Source organism: Physeter macrocephalus, chromosome 2 (assembly GCF_002837175.3).
Source record: "Physeter macrocephalus isolate SW-GA chromosome 2, ASM283717v5, whole genome shotgun sequence".
Classification (NCBI taxonomy): Eukaryota; Metazoa; Chordata; class Mammalia; order Artiodactyla; family Physeteridae; genus Physeter; species Physeter macrocephalus.
Genome location: NC_041215.1, coordinates 255,438 through 262,407, shown reverse-complemented (window position 1 = coordinate 262,407; position 6,970 = coordinate 255,438). Strand labels below are relative to the sequence as shown.

At 47.7% G+C, this 6,970-nt stretch overlaps 1 long non-coding RNA gene across 1 annotated transcript; it reads left to right on the top strand.

Moving 5' to 3' along the window:
• The first annotated feature begins 1,788 nt into the window (after positions 1 to 1,788).
• On the top strand, positions 1,789 to 6,562 carry LOC114487105 (uncharacterized). The gene is made up of 3 exons (XR_003681814.2): positions 1,789 to 3,058; positions 3,504 to 3,650; positions 6,437 to 6,562. It is a non-coding gene; the product is annotated as an uncharacterized lncRNA (long non-coding RNA).
• Positions 6,563 to 6,970: the final 408 nt, after the last annotated feature.

Genomic DNA, 6,970 nt, shown 5'->3' with positions numbered 1-6,970 from the left:
CGGGGCACGAACCCGTGTCCCCTGCATCGGCAGGCGGACTCCCAACCACTGCACCACCAGGGAAGCCCTACGTGAGTTTTTTTTGTTTTCCCAGTGCATGTAAGAGTTAGGTTTATACCATACTGTAGTCTATTAAGTGTGCGATATCATTATGTCAAAAAATGTACATACCTTCATTTTAAAATATTGCTGAAAAATGCTAACCATCATGATCTGAGCTTTCAGGCAGTTGTAATCTTGCTGGTGGAAGGTCTTGCCTCCATGTTGATGGCTGCTGACTGATCAGGGTGGTGGTTCCTGAAGGTTGAGGTGGCTGTGGAAATTTCTTAAAATTAGATGACAATGAAGTTTACTGCATTGAGTCTTCCTTTCACAGTGATTTCTCTGTAGCATCAGTGCTGTTTGGTAGCACTTTACCCACGGTGGAACTTCTTTTGAAATTGGAGTCAGTCCTCTCAAACCATGCCAGTGCTTTATCAACTAAGTAATATTCTAAATGCTTTGTTATCTGAATAATCTTCACCAGGTGTAGATTCCATCTCAAGAAACCACTCTCTCCTCATCCATAAGAAGCAACTCCCCATCCATTAACATTTTATCATGAGATTGCAGCAATTCAGTCACATCTTCAGGCTCCACTTCTAATTCTAGTTCTCTTGCTATTTTCCACCACATCTGCAGTTACTGCCTTCACTGAAGTCCTGAACCCCTCAAAGTCATCCATAAAGATGAGAATCACCTTCTTCCAAACTCCTGTTGATGTTGATATTTTGACCTCTTCCCATGAATCACAAATGTTCCTAATGGCATCTAGAATGGTGGACACAATAGCCACTCACACTTCTGTTAACATATCCTATTCGCTGTCCTCACTCTTGATTATGAAATTTGTAGTTCAACCAATTCTAGACACTTAAGAAAACTAAATTACTGACATTGTGTTTTTTCCTGGGTTCCTTTCCATAATACTGCTTTTGTCTGACATTTTCCCAGTGCTGTAAATAAAGGAAGTCTATCTTGAATCTTAGACATACCATAATAAAGCTGGGGAAAAAAATTTTAATTAAAAAAAAAAAGAAACCTCTTAGTCCAAGAGCAAACTTCTGATTAGAGATGTCCTAGGATCTTTCACACACCAAGAGCCAAGTTTGGGCATCGAGAATCCAAGAAAGTAGACTAAGTTTGTCAATTAAGGAGATTGTCTGATTTGGTTTAAAAGGAAAACAACACCTATATGCTTTTTGTAATAGATGCTAAAATAAAAGGACCTGGACAGTTTGAAATCAGAAGGGTAAAAAAAGATCAGGCAAACACTAACCAGAAGAAAACTTATGTAGCTATATTAAGACAAGCAAAATAAACTTGAAAAGTCATCATTAGGAATGGGGTCATTATGTAATCATAAAGTGAACCAAGAAGACATCACAGTTTAAAATATATATGCAAGGGGCTTCCCTGGTGGCGCAGTGGTTGAGAGTCCGCCTGCCGATGCAGGGTACCACGGGTTCGTGCCCCAGTCTGGGAGGATCCCACATGCTGCGGAGCGTCTGGGTGGGCCTGTGAGCCATGGCCGCTGAGCCTGTGCGTCCAGAGCCTGTGCTCCACAACAGGAGAAGCCACAGCAGTGAGAGGCCCGCGTACCACAAAAAAAAAATAATAATAAAAATTTTTTTAAAGTATATATATATATGCAAGTAATAAAATAGCTAAATAAATAGAAAATCTACAAGTGATGAAACTTTAAGGCATGAAATTATCACAGTGAGAGATTTCAACACCTCACTCAAGTATTGATAGTTCAAGCAAACAAAATCAGCAAAATAGGTTTGAACACCATGGTTAAGCTTGACCTAATGGACGTACATTGAATTCTGCATCCAGCAATGAGAGGGTGCACATTATTCTCAAGCACACATGGAGTATGTACGAAAATTGATCATGTACAAGATCACAGAATAAGTCAATAAATTTCAAAAAATAAGGCCACATTCTCAAAGCATAACAATTAAGTTACATGGCAACGACGTAAAAATCTATTTGCTGGACTTCCCTGGTGGTCCAGTGGTTAAGACAGTGCTGCCAATGCAGGGGGCGTGGGTTCGACCCCTGATCAGGGAACTAAGGTCCCACAAGCCGCGTGGCATGGCCAAAAAAAGGGAAAAAAATAATTATTTGCTAATGGCTTGGGAGGCAGTGTAGAGTAGTGATTAAAAGCAAGTATTCTGGAACATGGTTTCAAATTCTGCTCTTAGTCACTAGGCATATGATCTCAGGCAAATTTCCTTCCTTCCTTCCTTCCTTCCTTCCTTCCTCCCTCCCTCCCTTCCTCCCTCCCTTCCTTCCCTGCTTGGCATGTAGGATCTTAGTTCCCCAACCAGGGATCGAGTCTGTGCCGCCTGCAGTGTAAGTACAGATCCCTAATCACTGGACTGCAAGGGAAGTCCCTGAGGAAAATTTCTTACCCCACATGTGATTATCTTCTTGTGTTCATCATTAATGTTGAGCAGAGATCTTTATTCCACCTTTCCAACACAGTAGGATTGTACTTCCAGGCTCCCTCATGGTTGAAAAGGTTCATATGACTGGTTCTGGCCAACTAGTGAGTGAGTTGTGGTTGGAACTACCATGTCATGGCTAGAGCACTTAATCACCTGAGACTTTCCGGAGCCATCTTTTCCCTCTTGACAGCCAGCAGCATTCAAGATGGTGGCTACTCTGTTAGCCTGGATCCCTAAATGACTAAAATTAACAGAGGCCCCTCTCCCTCAACCACCCACAAAATAATGAAGGTAGTATAGTGTGAGGAAGAAAACAAACTGTTCATTTAGGCACAGACTTTGGGAGTTTGTTACCACCGCCTAACCCATCTGATATACCCATCCCAACTGATACAGACGTTGGTACCAGCAATGGATGCCGCTGAAGAATAGAAACCTAAATAATGAGGCCCTGGATTAGGGACTAGTAGCAGGTGGCAAAAACACTGCTATCAGAGGATGGAAGGATGGCGATTCATGTTATGGAGAAGTGAAACTTCAGTCACCGGACAATTTGGAAGGTAGGTCATGTGCCAGTGGATGTGTGGCCTTAGGAGAAGTAGGAAAGTTGTGTTAGTAGCATGTACTGGAGGCTGTTTCCATTTGACGATTTATATACGAAACACATGGGGGGGCTTCCCTGGTGGTGCAGGGAATGTCCGCCTGCCAATGCAGGGGACACAGGTTCCAGCCCTGGCCCGGGAAGATCCTACATGCCGCGGAGCAACTAAGCCCATGTGCCACAACTACTGAGCCTGCGCTCTAGAGCCCGCGAGGCACAAATACTGAAGCCCGGGTGCCTAGAGCCCGTTCTCCGCAACAGAGTAGCCCCCGCTCGCTGCAACTAGAAAAAGCCCACACGCAGCAACGAAGACCCAACGCAACCAATAAATAAATTTTAAAAAAGAGAAAAAGAGCTCTCTAAAAAAAAAAAAAAAAAAAAATCATGTGTTACTGATTTCTCAGGCCTGACCACAGGCAATTAGGAAGGCTTCAGACGGCACAGCCGGTGGGACTAGGGGAAGCTGCCCTCCTCACACCAGACCTGGGGCACAGCCGGCGCACCTCGGTTTCTGAAGGGACTTGCGGTCAAGGACTCAGGGCCCTCGGCAGGTAAATTTACATTCCTACCCGTCACCTTCATTCCACAGGTTGTGTGTGTGTGTGTGTGTGGTGTGTGTGTTTGGCTGTGTGTTTGGCTGTGTGTTTGGCTGTATGCGGCATACAGGATCTTAGTTCCCCAACCAGGGAAACCCGTGCCCCCTGCAGGGGAAGCACGGAGTCTTATCACTGGACCGCCAGGGAAGTCCTCCATAGGTTTTGATCTGAGGACCTCTGCCTCCTTGTGGGGGAGGGGAGAACCTTGAAGACTTCCACGCCCAGCCTTCCCCATTCGTCCCCTCACCAGCAGCCTCAGGGTCCGTAAAATGTTGGAGCCTTTTTTTCAAGGGTGCCTTCAGCAGTAAGACATCCCCAAGGAGCTCTGATCCCCCGACCCTTGGCTGGGGCGCCTTTCCATGTGAGAATATGGAACAGGGGAGTTGGCGCTTTCTCCACTTTTAGCCTTTTGCTTATTCCATCACAGTAAATGATTAAAGACTGAACTCTCATATTTGGCTCCTTGCCTCTTGAGCTCCTCCCACACCTGGCAGCTCAGCTCTCTCTCCCAGCTCAGCTGAGCTCCTTACAAACAAGATCCGTAGGCAGCACTCAATCAGGGAGCAGAGAGGCAGGAATACCAGTAACTGTCTTCAGTCACAGACTTCAACCCTCCTTCTTTTAGGAATCTCAGGGGGCATCCTGGGCTGTCCAGAGACTCTGCAGAAAAGCTCAGCTGTCATCTTCCAGTTATTCAAAGTACTGTCCTAAATCTGCCTTTCCCACTCAACAGCAAGAGTGGTATGGGGTTTTAAATAGTGGTGTCAGCCCTGAATGCACATTAGGATCACCTGGGGGACTTACCAAAACACCGATGCCAGGCCTTCCCCCTAGAGCGTCTGGTTTTAATTTCACTGATTTAGAGAATGAATACGTACAGTTCTGCTCCAGGACACCCCAGATCTTCCATTCTCCAGCCCCATCACACCTTGGGTGACTCCTGTCACTTTCCTGAGCCTCAGCTTCCTCATCTGTGATATCAGGGAGGATAACACTTGCCTCCCAGGGGGTGTTATGGGAATTAAGTGAAACAAGGTGTCTGGAGGCACCTGGAACATACTACGTGCACGGTAAATGTTGTCTCCCTCAGAACGTGAATCAAGAGGAATTTCCTGTGAGCCCAAGAGCCAGGAAGACTACTTGGAAGAGTTAGACTGGCCTCCTTAAGAGGAACACTGAGATTTGGTTGAGTGAACGGGCCAAGGGGCCACTCTCAGACCTGGTCAGCCAGGGCCCCTGCCCTGGGCCCCACACTTACAGGGCTGCACTCTGGCCTCCCTCTGCCTGCACCTTGCCCCACGGGGCAAGGAGTCCATACGGGCCTAGGGCCATGCTCCCAGGAGCCCACGCCACCACCTTCTAGATCCTGCACTGGGCACCGGGCGCCCAGCCTGAACAGCCCAAGTCCGCTTCCATCAGTCTTCCTCAGGCCAGTCCTCCCAAGAAGGGACCACGCTCCCAGTTTACAACTCCAGTCCCAAGGGGCTTAAAGGAAGCCTCCTTTAAGGAGGCTTGAAGAGCAGGGGGTCGGATCTTGGATTTGAGGGCTGGGAGTCTACAGACATGCGTGTGAGCCTCTTCAGGAGGTGGGGCAGAACCAGGGGTGGAAAGAGAAAGGGGCAGGGCGCTGGCCAGGGGTCTCACGTGCTCTCTCGCTCCAGGCCACACAGACGTTTCCGGCAGCTCTGACACCAGTGTGCATTTTACAGCAAATGTTAACCTGAACATTTATGTTTCAGTATCTTCTGCTATGTTTGTTCCCGTTATTAGTTTAAAAACAACACTTTTTGCAATCAAATAAATGCTTATCTCTATGCCTGGGACATCATAAGTGCTTGACAAATACGAGTGTTGCAGAGTCCAAACATACTCACTGCGGCCCCGATGTGGTTAAAGCATCTTGCTTGGTAGCAGGCCTGCAGCTGTGAGGGAAATTGCCAGTTGAAAAGAAGTTGGTTTCTTCCGGTTTAAAACAGTCCCTTTTGTTTTCTTTTCCCTCCCCATTCTTCCTCCCCTTATCCCAAGGGGCATCGGGGTGGAGGAGGCTGAGGGACATCACGGTGAGGGTGAGGGTAGGTGGTAGGTGGGGTCTGTGTGTTCTTCCTGCTGGTTCCTGCTGACTCTCTTTGAGTCAGGGTCCATCTCACCCGGTCTTTGAGCATCAGCCTCCAGCCTCACTGCACCTGGGCTGGGCTCAACCGTGGCTCTTGTCAGGCTGCTTATTCTCTGAAACTCAGCAGCAAATCCCACCCAGCTGAACCAATTCCCAGGTTCAACCAATCCTCTTAGAAGCTCAACTAAGTTCCCTCCCCATCACTCCTCACCCCACCCACCGCCCGCTCCAACCCACGGCCTCTCTGTTAACTGTTAATCCTCGGGTATTTTACACTGACAGTAGAGGAAAGTTGGGAGAAAGGGATAACACTCAGAGCTTTGTGCAGGAACTTCAGTTGCACATTGCTTTCCCCAGTCACTTTCCAAAAGCCAGCAAGATGGGCATTTTAGCTGAAAGTTCCCATCCAGCCCTAGTGTTATGGGCTGAATCGTATTCCCCCAAATCAAAATGTTGAAGCTCTAACTCTCAAATGTGACTGTATTTGGAGATAGGGCCTCTAAGGAGGTAATTAAGGTTCCGGGAGGTCATAAGGGTGGGGCTGTAATTTGAGAGGGCCGGAGTGCTTCTAAGAAGAGGAAGAGACCAGCGATCTCTCTCTCCTCCCCTCTCTCTTTCTTGCTCTCAGTCTCTCTCTCCTTGAGCACACAGAGAAAAGGCCATGTGTGGACCCAGGGAGAAGGCAGCCATTGACAAGCCAAGGAGAGAGGCTTCACCAGAAACCAACCCTGCTGGTACCTTGACCCTGGACTTCCAGGCTCCAGGACTGTGAGAAGGTAAACGTCTATTGCCTAAGGCATGCAGACTGTGGTATTTTGTTAGGGTAGCCACAGCAGTCTAAGACGCCTAGGGACCCCAATTTAATGCCTCTGGGAACCCAAGCAGGTCAGGTGCCCGGTGTCACTGCTATGTATGTCCTGAACCTCACTGCCCACTGGAATTACAGTCCCATGCTTCCCCCACCTCCTCCCCATCCTCCAAAACCAGGTTTTCAGCTTCCCTCCTATATTCCCTTAGTCCTTACTCCTATGTTTCTCCTGGGACTTACCATGTTGTTCCATTGGCCCAGGAACCCGTCTACAGCTCAGAGACATTCTTCAGGAGGTTTTTTTCATGCCATGTCTCCATTGATGTTCCCACTTCAAGCAGCTTCAAACGTGGA